Below are 18,265 nucleotides of genomic sequence, written 5' to 3' on the forward strand. Positions count from 1 at the left end.
AGTCAGGATGTGGGGCAGAAAATAAATCAGGAGATGGAGAAAGCATGTAAAAAAGGCAATATCACAATAATCATGGGGGACTTCAATATGCACGTGGACTGAGAAAATCAGGATTTTTTTTCATAGAATTTACAGTGCAGAAGGAGGCCATTCGGCCCATTGAGTCTGCACTGGCTCTTGGAAAGAGCACCCCACCCAAGGTCCACACCTCCACCCTATCCCCATAACCCAGTAACACCACCCAACACTAAGGGCAATTTTGGACACTTAGGGCAATTTATCATGACCAATCCACTGAGCCTGCACATCTTTGGACTGTGGGAGGAAACCGGAGCACCCGGAGGAAACCCACGCACACACGGGGAGGATGTGCCGATTCCGCACAGACAGTGACCCAAGCCGGGAATCGAACCTGGGACCCTGGAGCTGTGAAGCAATTGTGCTAACCACAATGCTACCATGCTGCCCATAATGGCCCATAATGGATGATAATGGATCCCAAGAAAAGGAATTTGTGGAATGTCTAAGAGATGTTTTTTTGGAGCAGCTTGTGACAGAGCTTACTAGGGAACAGGCAATTCTGGATTTGGTGATGCGTAATGAGGCAGACTTGATTAGGGATCTTATGGTGAAGGAGCCCTCAGGGAGCAGTGACCACAATATGACAGAATTTACCCTGCAGTTTGAGAGGGAGAAGCTGCAATCAGATGTAACGGTATTACAATTAAATAAGGGTAACTACAAAGACATGAGGGAGGAGCTGGCCAGACTTGATTGGAAAAGGAGACTAGCAGGGAAGACAGTGCAACAGCAAAGACAGGAGTTTTGGGGGGTTATTCGGGAGGCACAGCAGAAATTCATCCCAAGGAGGAGTAAACATTAAGGGAAGGACAAGGTATCCATGGTTGACGAGGAAACTCAAGGACAGCATAAAAGCAAAAGAAAAAGCATACAAAACGGTAAGGATTAGTGGGAATCCAGAGGATTGGGAATCATTTAAAAGCGAGCAGAGGACAACTAAAAAAGCATAAGGGGAGAGAAGATGAAATGATAATATAACAATCGCTTATTGTCACAAGTAGGCTTCAATGAAGTTACTGTGACAAGCCCCGAGTCGCCACATTCCAGTGCCTGTTCGGGGAGGCAGGTACGGGAATTGAGCCCGTGTTGCTGGCATTGTTCTGCATTACAAGCCAGCTATTTAGCCCACTGTGCTAAACCAGCCCCTATATGAATGCAAGTTAGCTAGTAATATAAAAGAAGATAGGAAGAGTTTCTTCCAATATGTAAAAGGTAAGAGATAGGCAAAAATAGACATTGGACCACTGGAAAACATGGCTGGAAAACTAATAATAGGAAATTATGGGACAACATGGCAGCATAAGTGGATAGCACTGTGGCTTCACAGCGTCAGGGTCCCAGGTTCGATTCCCCGCTGGGTCACTGTGCGGAGTCTGCACATTCTCCCCGTGTCTGCGTGAGTTTCCTCCGGGTGCTCTGGTTTCCTCCCACAGTCCAAAGATGTGCAGGTTAGGTGGATTGGCCATGATAAATTGCCCTTAGTGACCAAAAAGATTAGGAGGGGTTATTGGGTTTCAGGGATTGGGTGGAAATGAGGGCTTAAGTGGGTCGGTGCAGACTCTATGGGCCGAATGGCCTCCTCCTTCTGCACTGTATGTTCTATGAAACAAAGAAATGGCAGATGAACTGAATAGTTACTTTGTATCAGTCTTCACGGTGAAAGACACCAGTGGGATGCCAGAGCTCCAGGAGAATCAGGGGGCAGAGGTAAGGAGAAAGTTCTGGAGAAACTGAAAGGTCTGAAGATGGATAAGTCACCTGGACCAGATGGACTACACCCCAGGGTCGTAAAGGAGATAGCTGAGGAAATTGTGGAGGCATTGGTGGTGATCATTCAAGAATTACTGGAGGCAGGAAGAGTCCCAAAGGACTGGAAAGTGGCGAATAAAACACCACTGTTTAAGAAGGGAAGGAGGCAGAAGATGGGAAATTATAGGCCAGTTAACCCGACTTCGGTCATTGGTAAGATTTTAGAGTCTGTATTAAAGATGAGATCGTGAAGTGCTTGGAAGTGCATGGTAAAATAGGACTGAGTCAGCACGGCTTTGTCAAAGGGAGGTCATGTCTGACAATTCTGTTAGAGTTCTTTGAGGAGGTAACAATCAAGTTAGACAAAGGAGAACCAATGGACGTAATTTATTTAGTTTTCCAGAAGGCCTTTGACAAGGTGCCACATAGGAGATTGTTAAATAAGTTAAGAGCCCATGGTGTTAAGGGTAGGATCCTGGCATGGATAGAGGATTGGCTGACTGGCAGAAGGCAGAGAGTGGGGATAAAGGGGTCTTTTTCACGATGGCAGCCGGGGACTAGTGCCTTAGGGGTCTGTGCTAGGACCACAACTTTTCACAATATACATTAATGATCTGGAAGAAGGAACTGAAGGCACTGTTACTAAGTTTGCAGATGATACAAAGATCTGTAGAGGGACAGGTAGTATTGAGGAAGCGGGGGCTGCAGAAGGATTTGGACAAGCTAGGAGACTGGGCAGTGAAGTGACAAATGAAATACAATGTGTAAAAGTGTGCGGTTATGAACTTTGGAAGGAGGAATTTAGGCAGAGACTATTTTCTAAATGGGGAAATGCTTAGGAAATCAGAAGCACAAAGGTACTTGGGAGTCCTTGTTCACGAGTCTCTTAATGTTAACGTGCAGGTTCAGTCAGCATTTAAGAAGGCAAATGCAATGTTAACATTCATGTCAAGAGGGCTAGAATACAAGACCAGGGTGTACTTCTGAGGCTGTATAAGGCTCTGGTCAGACCCCATTTGGAGTATTGTGAGCAGTTTTGGGCCTCGTATCTAAGGAAGGATGTGCTGGCCTTGGAAAGGGTCCAGAGGAGGTTCACAAGAATGATCCCTGGAATGAAGAATTTGTCGTTTGAGGAACGGTTGATGACTCTGGATCTGTACTCGTTGGAGTTTATAAGGATGAGGGGGGATCTTATTGAAACTTACAAGATACTTTGAGGCCTGGATAGAGTGGAAGTGCAGAGGATGTTTGCACTTGTAGGAAAAACTAGAACCAGAGGACACCATCTCAGACTAAAGGGACGATCCTTTAAAACAGAGATGAGGATTTTTTTCAGCCAGAGGGTGGTGAATCTGTGGAACTCTTTACCGCAGAAGGTTGTGGAGGCCAATTCACTGATTGTCTTTAAGACAGCGATAGATAGGTTCTTAATTAATAAGGGGATCAGGGGTTATGGGGAGAAGGCAGGAGAATGAGGATGAGAAAATATCAGCCATGATTGAATGGCGGAGCAGACGCGATGGACCGAGTGGCCTAATTCTGCCCCTGTGTCTTGTAGTCTTTTAAGCATCAGGAAGCTTTCTTCAAATGTCCACCCTATCACCATTCCCTCCACCTTCCCCATCCCGTCGCATCACGACTGCTGACTTGTAGATTAATTTGTCTATGGGATGTGGACAGCACTGGCTAGGCTCGCATTATTACCCATCCCTAAATACACTTGAGAAATGCTGGTAGGCTGTCTTCTTGAACCGCTGCAGTCCATGTGGTGTAGGTATACCCTAATTGGGAGGGTATCTGTAGGGGTCCCTCTAGTTAGGAGTCTCTGTGGGGGGGTTCCTATGGTTTGGGCGTCCCTTTTGAAGGGTTCCTTTCCTTAGGAAGTCTCTATAGGTGTCCCTCTTGTAGCGGTTCTCCCTATTAAGAGGGTCCCTGGGAGGGGTCTCCCTATTAAGAGGCCCCTGGGGGCATATCCCTATTAAGGGGGTCCCTTGGTGGTCTACCTATTATGGGGATAAATTGCACTTAGTGTCCAAAATTGCCCTTAGTGTTGGGTGGGGTTACTGGGTTATGGGGATAGGGTGGAGGTGTTGACCTTGGGATAGGGTGCTCTTTCCGAGAGCCGGTGCAGACTCGATGGGCCAAATGGCCTCCTTCTGCACTGTAAATTCTATGATGATAATCAGCCTCAATTCATTAAGAAGTATTGACTTAGCAGATTTTTACTTTAATGAAGTTGACTGCATAACGTTCCAGAATTACAATAAAACAGGAAAATATTTCACTTTGAGATGCACAGTACTGAGTGGTGTACATTGTCCGGTTAGCCACTGGAAAACCCTTGAGCGGACTCTCGTGGGTTAGCAGAAAGTAGATGTCGCTTTTCAGAAAGTGCTTACCTTCTAACGACGGAACTACAGAGGAGGAAATCCCCACCCACCCTCCCTCGTCCCCAATCTTTTGTGATTTGCATTCTTGTCATTATTAAAGTCATAACTTGCCAACCTCTATTACATGGCAGAAACAGAAATTTGAGAGCCACTCAGTAATAGGCTGTAATAACTCAGTTCACAACATATTGTATAGTAAGAGCTGGGGAAATTTGCTTCTTTACACTTTCCCCGCGGCAGGTGCACAGTGCTGGGAAAATTCCAGCTCAGCGCACCCATCTCTTAGAAACATCCCTGAATGGCCAGGTTTTAAATTCTGAGGAGGGCAGGGTGTGCTGGAGTCAAGTCTGCCGCCATTCCTGGAAACAGGTCAGAGGCAGCCACAAGGACTGCCAACTGCTGAGACGGGCTACCTAAAATGCCCAACCCGGTTCTCTGTGACTCTGTCTCAGTTATAATGAAACCCTTGATCCCTTACCTCCCACCTACTCCACGTGCCTCATCTATGACAACTCTTCTCACCTCACCCAGCCTTCCAACGGTCCCTTAAGGCTCTTATGAAAACTGTCAACTCCCTATAGACCCTCATACCCTCCATCCTGAACTATTTCCATCTACTCAACTCTTGAGGTCCCTTATGTCTCCTGTGCCAACTTGGTGCCAATATATATCAATCCATAACTCTGCCTCTCATCCACATACCTCCTTATAGATGCTAACCCATGCTTACCCTCCACCTTTTGACCTTACCCCCCATACCAACTCACCCAGTATCTCCCCCTTGGACAGACCTCAGGAGCCATGTTGAGTTTAAATAAAATAAAGTTCTCATCATCTATTACAGACTTCATTATATTTAGAAAACACTAATTGATAAAGGCCCATTAAATATGTTTAAATCACTTGAGTACAGCAGCAGGGTGGCGCAGTGGCTAGCTGCTGTCTCATGGTGCCAAGGTCCCAGGTTTGATTCGGCTCTGGGTCACTGTCCGTATGGAGTTTGCACATTCTCCCCCAGTTTGCATGGGTTTCGCCCTCACAACCCAAAAAATGTGCAGGGTAAATGGGTTGGCCACGCTAAATTGCCCCTTAATTGGAAAAAATTAATCGGGTAATCCAAAGTTATAAAAAAAAGAAAAAAATAAGAAATTGCAAGCACAAATTTTCTTTTCAAACTCAGAAGACGAGCTGAGCCATTTGTCTTCACCGACTAGCCCCACAAAGTGGTCAACTCTCTAAACTTCATGGACTCTTTGCCTGTCACGGTGTCGCAGATCCATGAATGGACTCAGACAGACCTGATTCTATCAAAAGTTCTACACATGTTATATGCAGTCATTCAAAATGGCTGAAGATCCACAGGATGGCAGCGACCACCTCCCGGGCAACCATCGAGAAGTTGTGATTGTCGTTTTGTTGATTATGGTACATGGGTAATGAGGAGCCGGAATCTTTTGCATAGATACATAGATACATAGAAGACAGGAGCAGGAGGAGGCCTTTTGGCCCTTTGAGCCTGCCCCGCCATTCATCACGATCATGGCTGATCATCCATCTCAATAGCCTAATCCTGCTTTCTCCCCTGGCGCCTGGTTGATTCGCTCAGTTCTTTCTGTAGAAGAATCAGGTATAGGCGTGAAGGAAGCCGGAGGAAACAGCTTTTCTACAGGTGAAGAGGCAGTTATCGTCTTCTGGGCTACTGCCCCACTATGATGCCGCCAAGCCCTTACTCGTCACATGCGACGCATCGCTGTACAATATTGGGGCCGTCCTGTCACACCGGATGGAGAACGTCAGGAGCAGCCGATCACTTTCGCCCCTCGGGCGTGGATGCAGTGGAACAGAAATATGTGCAGGTCGGAAAGGAGAGCCTGGCAATGGTCTACGTAGTGAAAAGATTTCACCAGTACATTTATGGCTGCCATTTCACTATTATTACGGGCCAATAAGCCTTTACTCGGTCTTTTTAAGGAGGAATTGGCAATCTCGCCGATCGCCTCCACGAGGATCCAGCACTGGGTCCTGCTGTTGACCACCTACGAATATTATTTTGAACGTTGGCTGGGGACCCAGATAGTGAATGCCGATGAGCTGAGCCATTTGTCTACACCGAGTAGCCCCACATCGCCCCACAGGGCGAACAAAGTGGTCGACTCGCTAAACTTCATGGACTCTTTGCCTGTCACGGTGTCTCAGAGCCGTGAATGGACTCAGACAGACCTGATTCTCCCAAAAGTTCAACTTTTGTTATGTGCAGTCATTCAAAATGGCTGGAGATCCACAGGATGGCAGCGACCACCTCCCGGGCAACCATCGAGAAGTTGTGATTGTCGTTTTGCATGCACGGCATCCCTGAAGGGCTCGTTATAGATAACTGGACCCTTTTAACGAGTGAGGTGTTCTCGTGGTTTTTGAAAGCGAATGGGGTACGGCACATTCGTACTTCCCCATACCACCCGAATTCTAATGGCTTAGCGGAGCTGAGCGGGGAGTACTGATGCGCAAAAGAGGCCTCAAGAAGCAGTCTTCAGGTTCGATGGACTACGCTGGCTTATTTCTTATTTTGCTACAGGGCCACCCCACACGCAATGACCAGGATGGCACCAGCTGAAATGTTGATGGGGCGTAGGCTTCAAACCCGCCTTAGTATGATTTTCCCTGACATAGGTATGAAAGTGGTCACAACCAAAAGCTACAAGAGCTTTGCCCCATTCAACGCCAATCACCCAAATGCTTTGTACTAGGTGATTCTGTGTATATTCAAAACTTTGCAGGTGGTGCCCAATGGATCTCCGGAACTATCATCCACCAGACAGAGCCGATTTCCTATCAAGTACAAGCCCAAGGCCGGATCATGCGAAAGGACCTTGATCATATTCGGTCCAGGTGACCAATTCTTTGAAAGTTTCCTCGTGAGTGTAAAGTTCTCATCCAGCCTACTTCGATACCGCAGCAGCCTGAAACGGGGCTCCAAGGGGGTCAAGATGCGGAGAAGACTGGGTCATGGACTGGGTCAGATTCGGAAATTGAAACTTAAAGATTTGAAATCTCTGATGGGGAGTCGACAGTACAGCAGCCACTAGTAGAGCAGCCACCACCACGTGCCACTCGGAAGCAATGTTCGCCTGCCAGATTCATGCCTCGCGATCCGGCACCTCGGTTGCACGACAACCATCCCATCTCTCTGGTGCAGAAAAGTCTCTGGGTTTTCCTGTCCAAAGCCAGCAGAGTGTTCTCTGTTGTAACTTTTTGAATTCCTCATTCCCTCTGCTCCTTGACTTAAAGATAAATGTCCATTAAGCATCCATGGATCAAAAACGATAACAACAGAAATAAAGAGAGGGGAGGTATGGGAACCAACAGGAAGGACCCCTACAACAGAAATTGTTCTTAGCAACACAGTGGAGCATGGCCCCATTTCAGATGGGTCTGTATGGACAGAGCCATAATGCCATAATTCACTGTTCCACCCTGTTTCCCTGGGACCTGCTTCCTTGCAGATTAGTATCCATAGTGAGAATGTGTCTAAAAGGATGGAGTTCATTGATTGCATACCAATGCAGATCCCTAAAGCCACATATCAATTAGATTTGACAAGAAAATGCTGCGCATGGGAAAATGGTTGTCATGAAAGGGTTTTGGGTACATTTTGCTGAAGGAAAGTGACATATTTTCCTCACAAACAAGTCACATGGCAACCTGATGCAACTGAAGTCAGAGCATTCCAACCTGTGTTAATGTATTTAATATTAACAGATGGAGGATAGGCAGTTCAAGCTGAGTGTTTGGTGATTGCAATTTTTTTTTGCAGTGCTGAATAGTGAGAGTCAGCAGACTCACTAACAAACCATGCTTTAGACCAAAGCGCTATTAGTGGTACTGGATAAGATAAAAATAGATAAAGCCTTGGCTGTGCTCAAAGTGGAAAAGTTAGCCATCCCCAATGGGATGCTTTCCAGGTTACTAAGGAAAGTAAAGATGCCAACTCGAGAAGCTCTGGCCTAAGTCACTCGGTTTGGATCTAGGGGTGGTCTGGACAACTCCACATGTTACACGTTAAGCAAAAAAGAGGTGAATAGATCAAAACAGCTAACTACAGTTCAATCAGGCTTGCACTGCTGGTGAAGAAACTTTTAGAGACAATAATCTGGGACAAAATTAATTGGCATCTGGCATATCGAAAGACATGGGCTAATAAATAAAAGTTAGCACAGGTTTGTTAAATGCGAATGGTGTCTGACTAACTTGATTAAATTTGTTGATGAAGACAGGGTTGATGAGCATAATGAGGTTGACTTGTGCATGGACTTTCAAAAAGGGTTTGACAGAATACCACAGAACAGACCTGATAAAATTAAAGCCCATAGATTAGAGAGACTGTGGAAGCCAAAACTGGTTAAGAGATATAAATGTATATTAACAGTGTGTATTTGGGTGTGAAAGCCATAATTTCAGACGGTACAAGACTCAGCAATGTGGTAATCGAAAAGGAAGGTGATAACAGACTTCAGGAATTTAAGTGACGAGTGAAATAGGCAGGTACATGTCGGGTGAAATTTAATGGAAAGAAGTGTAAAATACACTTTGCTTTGGAGTGAGGAGAGCTAATGAACGAAATGTCCCAGTTTTAAAGGGACTGCAGGTACTGAAAGATCTGGAGTTATACGATTACAAACCCTTAAAAGTGGAATGGAAATTTTGAGGAGGATTTTAAATGAAACATATTGGCCGGGATTCTCTCTTCTGGGGACTAAGTCCCCACACCGGCGGGAAAACCGGCGCCAACGGCCCCCCAAAGTAAGGAATTCTCACCTGTCTAGGGTCCGCGCATGCGCCGAAGGGCCGGCGCGATCTAGCGCATGCACGGTACGGATGGCGTGGTTCCGCGCATGCGCAGACCGGCCGGCGTATTTTGCCGCATGCACGTGGGGTTCTCTTCTCTGCGCCAGACATGGGTGGAGCCCGACAGGTGCCGGCGCGGAAGTAAGAAGTGCCTCCAAGGAACAAGCACGCCCGCAGATCGGGGGGCCCCAATCGCGGGCCAGGCCACCTTGAGGGCCCCCCCCAGGTCGGATCCCCCCCCGCACCACCCCCACCCCCACCCCCCGAGGACCGCCCCCACTGACTCAACTGCCAGGTCCCGCCACTACGTGAGCTGAGTGATTCACGCCGGCAGGGCTGGCCGGAAATGGACGGTCGCTCTGCCCATCGGGGCCCAGAGAATCGCCGGGGGGGGGGGGGGGGGGGGCGCTGCCAACGGCCCCCGACCGGTGTGGCGGGAATCCCGCCCCCGCCCGAACAACGGCACCGGAGAATACTGCAGCCGGCGTCGGCCGGGATTCACGGGAGAATCCTGCCCACAGAGTGTTTGGCGTCATTAATAGAAAGAACATTGGACAAAAGCAAAGAGGTTGTGCTAAACCTTTATAAAGTACTGGTTGGGCCTCAATTCTGGGCACATAGGAAGGATGTCAAAGCCTTGACGAGGGTGCATCAGAGATTTACTGGAGCAATACCAGAGAATTCCAAAGCTTTACCTCCCTCTGACTGAAGAAATTTCTCCTCACCTCAGTACTAAAAAATCTTACTCTGGGACTGTGTCCTCTGGTTCTATACTCTTTCCCCCCCCCCCCCCCAAACCTCCCCAACCTCAGGTTCAGTCCCCTCAATCTCCCCTCTTAGGACAATCCCAGCATCCTAGGAATTAATCTGGTGAACCTTTATTTCTTTCCCTCTGCAGCCAGTATATCTTTCAATAGATAAGGAGACCAAAACTGCGCACACTACTCCATGTGTGGCCTCACCAAACTTCTACAAAACTGCAGTAAGACTTCCTTACTCCTGGACTCAAATTCCCTTACAATGAAGGCTAACATACCCTTTGTCTTCCTAATTGCGTGTAGCAGTAAGGGGCTGGTATAGCACAGTGGGCTAAATCGCTGGCTTTGAAAGCAGACCAAGGCAGGCCAGCAGCACGGTTCAATTCCCGTACCAGCCTCCCCGAACAGGTGCCGGAATGTGGCGACCAAGGGCTTTTCACAGTAACTTCATTTGAAGCCGACTTGTGACAATAAGCGATTTTCATTTCATTTTCATTTCATCTGCAGGTTAGCATTCAGTGACATAGGAACACGAACAACACTCTTTTGGACCTCAACACTTTTTAATCTCTCCTCATTCGAGAAATACTTTGCATTTCTGTTTTTTTCTTACCAAAGTGGGCAGCTTCACATTTTTCCCCATTACATTCCATCTGCCATGTTCTTACCCGTGCATGTAGTAAATCCCCTTGAAGCCACTTTGCATCCTCCTCCTGACTTACATTCCCAAATGTTTTGTGTCATCAGGAAACTTGGAGATATTACATTTCGTCCCACTTCAAATCATTGATATATATATATTGTGAATAGCTGGGGACCAAGCACTGATCCTTGTAGTGCCCTGCTTGTCACAGCCTGCCATCCTGAGAATGATCCGTTTACCTCTACTCTCTGTTTTCTGTCTGCTAACCAATCCGCGATTCATGCCATTGTAGAAGCATTAACTGACATCCTGTCCACTTTGGTGCAAGGAGGACAGATTGGAGGACTGGTGCATGCACTGGGGTCGGGGGAAAGGGTAAGGCTGCAACTAAAGGGGCACCCAACTGGTCTGTGCATTCCCAAATGAGGGAATCTGTCTAAATCTATGATGTGTGCTTCCAGAGCATGCTCAGAGGTCCCATTATTGGCCCAATATCACCATTTGCAATTAGCATCACTCGCCACGTACTGGTCAGTGTAGCAGATGTGCGTTCGGACAGTTGGAAACACAAATTGGCAGACAGCAGTGCACACAAACTCTGGAGTATGGGCTCATAGCATGAAAACCGTACCGACAGATGGAGTTGCCTCAATCTTACAGAGCAAAGGTTAAATATGACATGATCCTGCAAAGCATGTGAATGAAGTTTGTTCCACAAGCCCACTTAGCATTCAGGTCAATGCATCACCGGTGTCGAGAGTGATCTGGAAAAGGGTCACACACTGCGGTAATATGGAAGCACACCAGGTATAGGAGAATTCCGTGACAGCAGCTTCTGTGATAATGGGAGGAGGGACCATGATATTGCACCTGATTGACAGCAACACAGCTCATCATAAAGAGGAGGTATACACCAGGGGAGATGTGAAATGGGTGTGATTCTATTTACATTTGTAAACATTATATACATGTTGTGAACACCCATGCCACTGTCGTACTCCTAAACCTTTTTAACTTCTCTAACCCTACTGCTACATCTTGGTGCTCTCTGACATCCACAGCAGAGGTGGAGGCAGAATGCTGGCAGCTACGCCCTGCTGTCTATGATGACCTAAAGAAGCCATCCCCTATGGACAAGCCCTCCGTATACACAGGATCTGCTCAGACGAGGAGGAGCGTAACTGACATCCTATCAACTGTCCTGGCTTGAGACAATTCACACCCCTTTAACCTGGGATTACCCCTCTCTCTGGATCTGTAAAGACTTAATTACCTGCAAATGCTCGCATTCAAAGCATCATATTACATCTTTGACTTTGTCTATATATATGTTTCTGGATCTTACCTCTTCATTCACCTGAGGAAGGAGCAGTGCTCCAAAAGCTAGTGATTTAAAACAAACCTGTTAGACTTTAACATGGTGTTGTAAGACTTCTTACTGTGCTCACCCCAGTCCAACGCCGGCATCTCCACATCATGGTAACCTTGGCAGGCATGATTGCATTTGAAAGCACGCAGAGGAGATGCGACAGGGTATTGTCTGGGCTGGAGCGTTTCAGCTATGAAGAGTGGCTGGTTAGGCTGGGGTTGCTTCCCTTAGAGCAGTGAGGTCTGAGGGGGAAGCTGATTGATGTTTACAAAATTATGACGGAGATAGACAAAGTAGACAGGAAAAAACTATTCCCCTTAGCAGAGGAGTCAGGCTTAGATTTAAGGCAGGAATGGGAGATTTAGAGGAGATTTGAGAAAAACCTTTCAACCCTGAAGGCGGTGGGAATCTGGATCTCACTGACTGAAAGGGCAGTATAGGCAGGAACCCTCACAACATTTGAAAGCATTTAGTTGAGCACTTGAAACGCCATAGCATACAAGGCTACGGACCAAGTGATGTAAATGGGATTAGAACACAAAGGTGCCGGCATAGACACAATGGGACAAAGGGGTTCTTTCTGTGCTGTAAAATTCTCCAACTATGGAGGGCTGGGACCTGGCGCCCCGAGCCTACTTTGGTGTCCTGCTGGGAGCAGGTGCACCCTCCCATGAAGCTGGTTGTGATGGAACAGGGGATTGGCATAAGCTGTGGACACTCCCAGTCACCTGAGTGGAAGGCCCCGGAGCACCCAGAGGAAACCCACGAAGACACGGGGACAAAGTGCAAACTCCACACAGACAGTGACCCGAGGCCAGAATTGAACCCGGGTCCCTGGCGCTGTAAGGCAGCAGTGCTAACTACTGTGACACCGTGCCGGTTGTCTGAGAGATTGAGCTGATGTGGGACCCTCACTTGGGTGCGCTGCCTATCTCACCATCGGTGCAGGTCCACATTCTCTCTGGCCAGCTTGATGGTTCAATTCTCATAGGGGGTCAGAACCTTGATTTTGGCCACTCCTCGTCCATGCCCTTTGTCTACGAGCTCATTCTGCAAAATGACTGATGGAGAGTGTGAGCAGGATGCAGATAATAAGATGCCTGCCATTTTTGGGTGGTGAGTGCAGCCATGGACCCAATGAGGATGTGACTGCAGAGGGTATGAGGCAAGATGGATATGCGAGAGAGTGAGTGGTGATGTCGCTTAAGTTCTTTTGAATGAACTGTTACATTGGGTCATCAGCCTCTTCAGATGAACATGAACCATCCTTTGGCACTATTTCAAAGAGGAACATGGAAGTTACCTCAGGCGAGAAGTTTACGCATCAACCAATGTCAATAAAACATATTCTGACCAATATCACATTGATGTTAGTGGGAGCTTCCTGTGCAGAAATTAGCTGCTGATTTTCTGACATTCCAACAATGACTGCTTTTCAGCATATGTGCTGTCATCTTCAACGTTTTGTTCCTGCATCCATTTATCCAGAATAGACAGTTTTCTATGACCTTTTTTAAACTTGAAGTCATGGAGGGACTGACCATTCAGCAACTACCTTTCTCCATTTTGCGACACACAATGCACATGTGCAATACTTTTAAATAAGGTCCTTTTAAATTCAGTTCAGCACTCGGTTGAATGTTTCGACACACAAATCAACCTTTTCCTCAAGGCTTGAACATTGAGAGTTCCTAATTCAATACGTTCCTGCAGAAAAGTCGATGAAAAAATGTATTCTTTCTCTTCTGCTGCCCTTGGTATATAAAAAAGGAGATAATAGAAGTTGCTTTATTGATTTTGTGTGTGAGTTGATTCTGTTTTGCCTCAATATGAATTGCTTCAACAGCACAATTAAGGGTCCAATGAGAAATACAATATTAATAGCATGTGAACCTCAGCATTGTAAATAGTGACTCTCCTACACACTGTGTCCTTGCCCCTTTTTAACCTGGTATAAAGCTTATAATGCTTGCTTGTGATTCTGTTGTCGTTGTATCCAGTCTCCTGGTTTGTCAAAGCTGGGGTTCAGTGAACAAAGTAGACTATGTGTGAAATACATAAATGACTGAACTGAATATTGAAGCCACCATGAATGCTGGAAGGTTATTGCACACTAGACAAAAGTAGTTCTGGGGTGCGATTAAATTCCGCTGAACGGCGCATTTCCTGTGGCGTACAGACACCCACAGTGCTGCTAGGGAGGGAGATCCAGGATTTGGACCCAGCCACAGTGGAGGAATGGCGATATGCTTTTCAAGTCAGGATGATGTGTGACTTGAAAGGGAACTTGTAGGTGGTGATATTGCCATGCACCTGCCATCCTTGTCCTTTCACATGTTGTGGGTCATGCACCCTGCTGCCACTGTGCATTGGTGGTGCAGGGACTGAACGTTTAAGGTGGTGGGTGGGATGCCAATCAAGTGGGCTGCTGTGTTCAGGATGGTGCAAAATCTCTCGGATATTGTTGGAGCTGCAATCCTCTGGTAATCAAGCAGCCAAGGCAGCACGGTAGTATAGTCGTTAGCACTATGGCTTCACAGCACCAGAGTCCCAGGTTCGATTCCCGCTTGGATTCCCCTGTCTGTGCGGAGTCTGCACTTTCTCCCCGTGCCTACGTGGGTTTCCTCCGGGTGCTCCTGTTTCCTCTCTCAGTTCAAAGATGTGCAGGTTAGGTGGATTGGCCATGCTAAATTGATCTTCGGTTAGTTGGGGTTGCTGGATAACGGGGATAGGGTGGAGGTGTGGACTTGGGTACGGTTAGGGTGCTCTTTCCAAGAGCTGGTGCAGACTCGATGGGCCGAATGGACTCCTTCTGCACTGTAAATTCTATGATAATTATTGAAGCGGAGACTATTCCTTCACGCTGGTTTGTGCCTTCTAGCTGGTGGACAGGCTTTGGGAAGTCAGGAGATGAGTTAAGCTCTGCAGAATTCCCGGCCTCTAACCTGCTTTGTTAAGCATGGCGTTTATATGGCTGGTCCAATTCAGTTCCTAGTCAATAGTAACTATCAGGATGTTGATAAAGGGAGGGATTCAGCAATGTCATTGACTGTCGAGGGGGAATGGTTAGATTCTCTCTTGGTGTAGATGGTCATTGCCTGGCACTCGTGTGGCTTGAATGTTACGTGACACTTTTAAGTCAAGGCTGAACATTGTCCGGGTCATGCTGCAAATGGGCAGAGATTGATTCAGTATCCGAGGAGTCGCGAATGGTGCTTAACATTTTGCAACAATCAGACACCATCCCCACTTCTGACCTTATGATGGAGCAGCAGAAGTTTGTTGGCCCAGGACACTACGCCGAGAAACTCCTGCAACGATGGCCTGGTCTTCCCTTGTACTAGGTATGACTCCAGCTAGTGGAGAGATTTCCCCTGACTCCCATTGACCCCAGATTTGCTGGGGCTCCTCGATGTCACACTCGGTTAAATGCTGCCTTGATGCAATCACTCTCGCCTCTCTTTTGTCCACATTTGGAAGAAGGCTGTAATGATGTCAGGAGTCAAGTGGCCCTGGCCGAACCCAAAATGAGTGTCAGTGAACATGTTATTGCTAAGTAAGTGCTGCTTGATAATACTCTCGATGACCCTTTCCATCATTTTGCTGATGACTGAGAGTAGACTGATGGTGCGGTAATCAGATCGGTTGGATTTGTCCTGCTTTTTCCCAGGACATACCTGGGCAATTTTCCACATTGTTGGCTAGTATTGCAGTGTTGTGGCTGTGCTGGAAAACTTAGCTCTGGGCACTGCTAATTCTGGAGAGCAAGTCTTCAGTCCTACTGCCGGAATGTTGTCAGGATGCATAGCCGTTTCAGTATACAGTGTAAAGTCATTTCTTTAAATAATGTGGTGGAGTTAATCAAATTAGCTGAAAATAGCTGCCATCTGTGATGCTGGGGACCAATATGAGTCATCCTCTTGGCCCTTCACTGAAGATTGTTGTAAATGCAGCCTTGCACCCTATCACTGCCGATGGGGATATTTATGGAGCCTTGTTCTTGTTGTTCCACTGTCCTCCATTCACAACTAGATGTAGCAGGACTGCTGAGCTTTGATCTACACCATTGGTTCTGGGATTGCTATTGCATGCTGCTCCTGCTGTGTGACATTTAAATAGCTCTGTATTGTACTATTGTAGCTTCACCAAGTTAACATCTCATTTTTAGATATGCCTTTCTGTACACTTCATTGAATGAAGGTTGATCCCCCTGCTAGGTGATAATGGTAAAGTGGGGGCTATGCTGGGAAATTCTGACGGCATTTTAAGATCAACCATATTGCTATGGAGTCCCATGAGGATGGTAGATTTGCCAAAAAATAATGATAGTTTAATCATCATTACACTTTTCATTCCAGACTTTTATTTCACCATGTGCCGTGGTGGGATTCGAACCAGGGTCACCACGCAGAACATTACTCTGGGTTTCTAGATTACTAGTCCAGTGACAATACCACTACGCCAGCGCCTCCCCATATTAGTGCCACACAACGCAATGGAGGGTATCCTCAAAGTGAAGACTGGACTGTGCGGTGGTCCCATCTACTGATATGGTCATGGGCAGATGCATCTGTGACACGTAGATTGGTGAGGGCAAGGTCAAACAGGTTTTATCCTCTTCTTGGTTCCTTCACCACCTGCTGCAAACCCAGCCCAGTAGTTATGTCCTTTAGGACTCAGCCAGTTCGGTCAGTAGTGATGCTGCCAAACCATTCTTGGTGATGGACGATTCCCAACCCTGAGTACATTCTGTGTCCTTGCCACCCTCACTGCTTCCTTCAAATTGTGTTCAACATGGAGGAGGTATTTTTCTAGTTGGCAGGATGTGACGAGTGACGTGCTACAGGGATGTGTGCTGGCGCCTTAAGGTTTTCCAGTTTGTATAAATGATTTGGATGGGGGACTGAAGGTATTGTTGCTAAATTTGCTGACGACACAAACTTAGATAGGAAAATAAATTGTGAGGAGGATGTAAGGAGGCTTCAAAAGGTCATAGGTTAAGTGAGTGGCAAAAATGGAGTATTATGTGGACAGATGTGAAATTGTCCATTTTGACAGGAAGAATAAAAAAGAAGTTTATTATCTAAATGGTGAGAGATGACAGAGCTCTGAGGTACAGAGGAATCTGGGTGTCCTCGTGCATGAATCGCAAAAGGCTGGTGTGCAGGTACAGCGCGTAATTAGGAAAGCTAACAGATCATTTTTTTGTGCGGGGAATAGATTACAAACGTAGGGAGGTTATGCTTCAGTTGTACAGGGCATTGCTGAGACCACATCTGGAGTCCTGTGTACACTATTGGGCTTCTTATTTAAGGAAAGATGTAAATGCATTCAAAGAAATTCAGAGAAGGTTTACTTGACTAAGTTGTTCTCGGCCCAACCATCCTCAGCTGCTTCATCAATGACCTCGCTTCCAACATAAGGTCAGATGTGGGGATGTTCACAGGTGACTGCAGAATGTTCAGCACAATTCACGATGACTCAGACACTGAAGCCGTCCACCTGCAAATACAGCCAGACCTGGACAATATGCAAGATTGGGCTGACAGTGGCAAGTGACATTCGGGCCACAGAAGTGCCAGGCAATGACAATCTCCAATAAGAGAGAATCAAACCATCGCCCCTTGACATTCAATGGCATTACCATCACTGAATCCACCACCATCAACATCCTGGGAGTTACCATTGCTCAGAACCTGAGCTGGGTTAGCCACATTGATACTGTGGCTATCAGGGCAGGTCAAAGACTAGGAATCCTACGGCAAGTAACTCACCTCCTGACCCCCCAAAGCCTGTCCACCATGCACAAGGCACAAGTCAGGAGTGTAATGGAATACTCTCCACTTGCCTAGATGAGTGCAGCTCCAACAACACTCAAGAAGCTCGACACCGTCCAGGACAAAGTAGCCCGTTTGATTGCTCCCCCTTCCACAAACATTCAGACCCTCCACCACCGACGAACAGTGGCAGCCATATGCACCATCTACAAGATGCACTGCAGTAACTCACCGTGGTTTCTTAGACGACACCTTCTAAACCCACGACTTCTACCATCTAGAAAGATAAGAGCAGCAGATACCTGGGAACCCACCACCTGGAGGTTCCCCTCCAAGTCACTCAGCGCCCCGACTTGGAAATATATCGCTGTTCCTTCATTGTTGCCGAGGCAACATCCTGGAATGCCCTCCCTAACAGCACAGTGGGTGTACCCACAGGACAAGCAGCAGTTCAAGAACCACCACCACCTTCTGAAGGGCAACTAGGGATGGGCAATAAATGCTGGTCAAACGGTAGCATGGTGGTTAGCACAACTGCTTCACTGCTTCACAGCTCCAGGGTCCCAGGCTCGATTCCCGGCTTGGGTCACTGGCTGTGCGGAGTCTGCACGTTCTCCCCGTGTGTGCGTGGGTTTCCTCCCACAGTCCAAAGATGT

General features: G+C 47.1%; 1 protein-coding gene across 15 annotated transcripts in view; it reads left to right on the forward strand.

The window, feature by feature from the left end:
• Positions 1-18,265, forward strand: part of cadps2 (Ca++-dependent secretion activator 2) — a 1,044,194-nt gene that overhangs the window by 715,888 nt on the left and 310,041 nt on the right. The window lies entirely within an intron of this gene.

Source organism: Scyliorhinus torazame, chromosome 19 (genome assembly GCF_047496885.1).
Source record: "Scyliorhinus torazame isolate Kashiwa2021f chromosome 19, sScyTor2.1, whole genome shotgun sequence".
In the NCBI taxonomy this organism is placed as follows: domain Eukaryota; kingdom Metazoa; phylum Chordata; class Chondrichthyes; order Carcharhiniformes; family Scyliorhinidae; genus Scyliorhinus; species Scyliorhinus torazame.